Here is a 6,308-nt window from a genome sequence, read left to right on the forward strand (position 1 = left end):
TGGGCTAGGTTTCTGTCTTCTCACAGATAGCCTTATTGTTACATCCCACGGTCTATTCTTTAGGCTACACATCAGATGCTTTTTCAAACAATGACAAAGAAGAAAGCAGAAAATTTGTGAATCTTAGGTTTAACAGAATTATGATGCTTTGGGCTCTTTGGAAGGGAGTACATACCAAAAGCTCATCCGCCTATCACTCCCTTCTAAAGCCATTTGGTTCTCTGCCAAACTCTGGCTAATAAAAAGAGCAAGCAAGCCTTCAGAAGAGAAAGCCTGTAACTATTTTGGAGAGAGACAAGACAAGATTATACGGTAAGAATGAAACAAAAATGTGAGATTCTTTTAGTCAGACTTTGTGAAGGAAGATCTTAAAAATCAAAGAGAACTGTCTTATCATTTCTTCAAAATAAATTATTATTGCAAATAACAATAAGAGTGAATGATAATAGTTGCTACTTAACTTAAATAGTCCATTTTGCTTTCCTTAAAGTGATTTGTAAAATTAGTAAGAGATTGCCTAAATAGACTGTCATTTTCTGTAAATGTTCTTCTTCCTCGCCAATGAAACTTTGTAAAGCAAGTTGATAATTATACATTATACTTTTATGCTTCTGAAGACAAAACTATTAGCAACTTTACAAGTGACTTTCAGCAAAATGAGGACAACAGAAGCACCAAGAAATAAACCATTTGGGAAAAGAAAAGAAATTGACCAAAATTGGTAAATTCAAAAGCTCATCAGGTTTGCTATTTTGTTTGTTAAAAAATATTTTATTGGCATAAATTGTTTCATTGTGATATTTACATATATATATATAATATAGGCTGATCAAATTCATGTACTAAAAACTGTTAAGAAATACATATAAGCATTTAATTTACCATCTATATAACTTTCTTAATAAACACTAACAGCTTGTAAAAATAGAAATTTCACCTTTAAGTTTTTAGTAGTAGGTTTTACTGTGCTATTTTCATACATATGTAAATTAATGCTTCCAATCATATTCATCTCTATCACTGTCTCATTTCTCTTTTCCCCTGTCCTGCAGCCTTTCCCCCTGAAGCAATGGTCTAAGAGTCTTTTAAATGATGTTTTCTTTTTTCTTAAATGGTACGTTTATTTCTTATGTAGGCTGCTTCCTGGAAATTTCTCACATTTTCCTCTGCCTTATCTTTCCCCATGGGTATATGCCTCAGACCATCTTAGTAAAGAAAATAGCCCCAAATGCAGACGTATGTATGTGGTTGCACAGAAACCAAAAACCAAGAATGGAGTTTCCAGGTCTACAATGCAACTCACATGTGCTCCTCTGTCCTGGGCATCTTCAGTGTGACTCATGCTTGTATGCTACCACATTCTTGATCTCCTCTAGAAGGCACACAACTCTGTTCAGAAAATGACAGAATCTTCTATTTCTCAAAGTGAATAGCCCTTGGATTGTATCACACAGATGGAGTTTCCTTAAACAGTTAAGAAGATAGTATGAGCATCACTTTTCTTAGCTCAGATTTCACATTTTCTCCACCGTGTCTGTTTTCTTGGACTCTTGTCCAACTTAAGTGACTTCTGCACTGATTTCCTCAGCAATTTTAATGCTTATTTATTTGGGTCACTGTTTAACTCCTAACATTTACAGTTAGAATGTAACTCTTTCCCTTCTTTCCGTTTAGAGAGAAAAATGAGGCAAACATTAACTTATGGGTTTAAATAGTTGTGTCTGAAAATAAGAAATATGAAAAGTGGGAGTTGCCACATCTGGCCAGGGTCTGCTAAGAATTAAAGTAAAAGAGCTTGCTTGCAAGGAACTTCTGAGAATGTGTAAGTTTCAATTGTGATTCCAATCAAGGAATCAACATTACAGTCTTGCAGGGGATGGGAAGCATTGGGAGAAAAATAGTGTATGTCTAGGAAAATTTTTACCTGTAAGTTTGATAGCATGATAATTGGATAGTATAATAGTTTTGGTGTTAATTATTGTTGCTCTTGTGCATATTTTGGCAATGTAAGTGTGATTGAGCCAACTTCAATGTATCATTATTCAACTAGTTTAAATTTTGGCAAACACTAACTAAAGAGGATCAGAATTTCCTTTCTCTATATGCCAAGTTGTGACAGGGATATTTAGGAACATTAAGAGCAAAAATAGATTCCTTGAACAGTAGGAGGAAATTATGTTAAAATCTCTAGTTATTTCATTCCTCCCCTGTGCCTCCCGCCCCCCCCCCAGTTCTCGCATGTTGATAATTGGATACAAAAATAACATATCTCCCTGGGTTGTGCCCAGGGCACTGAGCATGTGAGGGAAAGCCCTATACCATTGAACCATATCCCCACCCACAAAAGGAACTTTGAGGAGAAATAAGCAGGGGCAGTGAGGAGTTTGAGATATTTTGTCTGCCACAAATTCCTGGAGTATGTTGTTACTGTAGATTATGATATACTATAAAGGTTTTGTTGTTTCTTTATAGTTTTTAAAGAGTTCAATATAGCATAATAGAAAGAAATACAGATTTTTAGCAGCAAACATACCTCAAACCCATTATCTGTCATTGACTAGCTATGAGATTTTGGATCTCGATTAACTTTCCTGATTTTTAACACCCCCTTCCCAAAGTGTAACATATGTTAAAAAAAAAAACAAGGACCAAACAAACAACAAAACCCTACTTAAGGCAAGCGTTGTATTGTATAGAGCAAGTGAGAAGCAGTCATTAATCATGGATTATTTAATGAATGTGAAACCTCTATCCCACATTATCCATTTCTTCTTCACAGCACCTCTGTGAGGTAAGTATTCTCTATTTATAAAATGAAGAAAGTAAGACTTGGAAAGATTGTACTAATCTAGACTAGTAAGTTTCAGGCTAGAAATTAAAATCCAGGGCCAAGTCTCAATAAGATAAAAGACTAAGTAGTAAACATGACTAAAAACTAACTCTTAACAGAGTTGTATCTCTAGTCCTCTTTTGGAAGCCAAGTTTTAAAAATTCTGGGTTACCATGATTTTCTTTTTGTGCAGATACTAGAACTTGAATTCAGGGCCTTGCACTCTCACTTGGCTTATTTTGCTTGTGACTAATGATAACCATATTTCCAGTTCAAGCTTTTTGCTGGTTAATTGGAGATGAGAGTCCAAGCATACTTGTCTGACCAGACTGGCTTCAAATCTCGACCCTCAGATCTCAGCCTTCTGTGTAACTAAGATTATAGTCATGAGCCACTGATACCCAGCCAATTATATTCAACTGTAAACATATTAATGAGAAAACATTACAACCTTTCATCTATTTCCACATGGCTACATTCTCTGTTGTCTAAGGAAAGGGTTCACTGTTAGCCACTATAGAGGATCCATTCACAAAACTGGCTGAAAGCTTTACTTCTAATCAGCACTGAGTATACATATAATTGCTCTCCTTCAAATATTTCATAAAAGATTGTCAAAAGTTTTCCTAGCGATATCAGTATAACTAATAAAGCTCTATATTTCCTCAAAGAGTATAACAACTTCATCATTTTGTGCTCAAATCTCAACCACTTAATTTTTTAGCCTCCTAGCGTGTGAATAGCAGGTATTTAAGAATGCTATTTAGTAATTTATATTTTCTTTTTAAAGGAGACATAATATGATTATCTCCACTCATTTTTCATTTAGGGACTTTTTATATCTTAAAACACACATCCTTAAACCTAAGTTTATTAGTGCAAAATTCCTCCTCCCTGAGATTTTATTTTACCATTATATTTTATGCAAATATTATGTTAACCTTTCACACTCTATAGCAATTCTGCTCAACAATACTTTAGCAATAGTCAATAATTTTTATGAATAAATTGTTACTAGTATTATTGAGATTATTAAATTTTCTAGAGTAATAATTCATCCTAATATGTACCAGCATTCATTCTGATATAATTTAGTGACAATCTTCAACATTTTTTCCTCAATAAGAAAAAAAACCTCCATGGAACTGAGAATGTGGCTTAGTGGTAGAGTACTTGCCTAGCATGCATGAAACCCTGGGTTTGATTCCTCAGTACCACATAAACAGAAAAAGCCAGTAGTGGCTCTGTGGCTTAAGTGGTAGAGTCCTAGCCTTGAGCAAAAAAAAAAAAAAAAAAAGGAGCTCAGGGACAGTGTCCAAGTTCCGAGTTCAAGCTTCAAGACTAGCAAATAACAAACAAACAAAACTCCATGGATATGTATCACTGAATAGATAAGTACCAGTATTTTTATTTCCATAGGTTAAATTAATATGTACTACTATTTTTTTATTAGAGTGTACATATTTCTTTTTTACTGATTTACTCAACAGTATGTTTGGGGCTGGGTACCTGTGGCTCATACTTATAATCCTAGTTATCTGGGAGGCTGATAATGGGAGGCTTTTTATTTCAAGTCAACCCAAGCAGAAAAGTCTATGAGCCTATCTCAATGGAAGAAGCCGGGCACGGTAGCACACAGCTGTCATCTCAGCTATGGTAGGATCTGCCTAAAACAGGCAGATCGAGATCTAGACATACACTTAGGCAGGGAGCAACACCCTGTCTCAAAAATTACCAGCTAGCAAAAAGAGCTGGAAGTGAGACCTTGCAGTAGAGCACATGCTTAATAAGCAAAAGATCCTGAGTTCAAATTCCAGTATACCTGTTTAAGTATGTTTAGAAACAACATAATCAGGCTCTTCTCTATGTGGTCATTAGTCCATATAACATACTGGATGTTCTTAACTCAAAGGAGTACAAGCTGTCTTACTGTTTGGAAGGTACCATGCCTAGGATATGACAGGTTATGCTATCTCTAACTATTCTAATGAATACCTTCATTATATTTCAGTGGAAGGATTTTTTTCCTCAATGCTGTCAAACCTATGACAACAGACTCAAATTTAGAAGCATTAAAGTTATGTCCATTCTGATGCAACAGCTTAAAAATAGACATTTTTAGTCTTTCTTTGAAAAGAGAGTTACTTAACAGAGTTCTTTTACCCTAGTAGTATTCACTTCAAGCCCAGTTACTAAGTAACCCAAAAGTGAGCTTAGCAGGGATCCTACAAAAGTATAATGAAGGCCACAGTTTTGGGAATCGCTAGAGAAGCCCATGAAAAGTAGGAAGGGTGGGAAACAAAGGCTGCCACAAAATTACATGGTGTTAGCAAATGTGATGCTCAAACTATTTAGCAGCTTATACAGCATTAGCAACAATAAGAAGAAAACCAGCCTTACCCAGCTATTGCAGCCCATGAAGCCATCAGCCGAATAACAGCTTTGGGAGGGACTCTCCTTTTGGCTTTTGTCTGCCAGTGAACTTGGAAGGTGTGGCAGTAAAAGTGTTGTGAAATATGGAGAACTCTCCAGAACTTTTATTTATTTGTTTGTTTGTTTATTGTCAGTAATGGGGCTTGAACTCTTGGCCTGGGCGCTGTTCCTCAGCATTTCAGCTCAAGGCTAGCGCTCTACCACTTGAGCCATTTCTGAGTGGTTTATTGGAGATAAGAGTCTCCCAAACTTTCCTGTCCAGCCTGGCTTTGAACTGTGATCTTCAGATCTCAGCTTCCTGAGTGGCTGGGATTACAGGTGTGAGCCACCAGTGCCCGACACTCTCCAGAACTTTTAACAAGCTGTTCTACAATATCAGTCACCATTCAATAAGTATACCCCAGACCCAGAGAAAAAGCCCCTGTAGAAGTTATGCTAAGCCAGTACCTACAGACTTTGTACAAGAAAATCATTCCCATGAGAACCTGTTTTCTATTAACTTCCAAATACAGGCAACTTAAAATAGTATTTTGATCAGAAAACAATTCTTACTTCTTTTTTTTTTTTGAGTAACACTACAGATTTGTGATTTTGTTCTTGCTGTGCCTAAGTAATTTAATTAACTATAACATTTGATTCTTTTGAGTTAAAGTGTCACAATCAGGCATATGAAAGTTCTTATACCCTGGTTCGTTTGTTCTCTTCTAAAATCATCTTATAATTTTAAAAAATGTTTCACCGAATTTAGACAAGAAGGAATCCTTTATTTTCATTTTGAAAGTGTTGATGTTGAGAGTTTGCCAGATTTGTTTCTTGGTAGCTACATTATCTACTGGAAGATAAGGTGAGATTATGAATACAATGTTAACTGATGTTTAATTTTCTTTCTTACTAAATTTCAAATTACAAAATATTGCATAGATTAAAGTTAATATCCATAATGCCTATGAATATAAGTTCTAAAGAAAAGCAATGAAATGAATGCTTGTGTAGTATATACCATTTAGCATGAAAACCAATCTTACTAATACTTTTTTTTTTTTTT

At 35.3% G+C, this 6,308-nt stretch overlaps 1 protein-coding gene across 1 annotated transcript in view; it reads left to right on the plus strand.

Moving 5' to 3' along the window:
• The first annotated feature begins 223 nt into the window (after window positions 1-223).
• The window catches only part of Il33 (interleukin 33), a 38,753-nt gene continuing 32,668 nt past the window's right edge, over window positions 224-6,308 (plus strand). Inside the window, exon 1 of the mRNA XM_013026439.1 lies at window positions 224-312. The gene's annotated coding sequence lies outside the window, so the exon portion shown is untranslated. The remainder of the gene's footprint in view (window positions 313-6,308) is intronic.

The sequence above is a fragment of the Dipodomys ordii genome, unplaced genomic scaffold, assembly GCF_000151885.1.
Source record: "Dipodomys ordii isolate 6190 unplaced genomic scaffold, Dord_2.0 Scaffold93, whole genome shotgun sequence".
NCBI classification, from domain to species: domain Eukaryota; kingdom Metazoa; phylum Chordata; class Mammalia; order Rodentia; family Heteromyidae; genus Dipodomys; species Dipodomys ordii.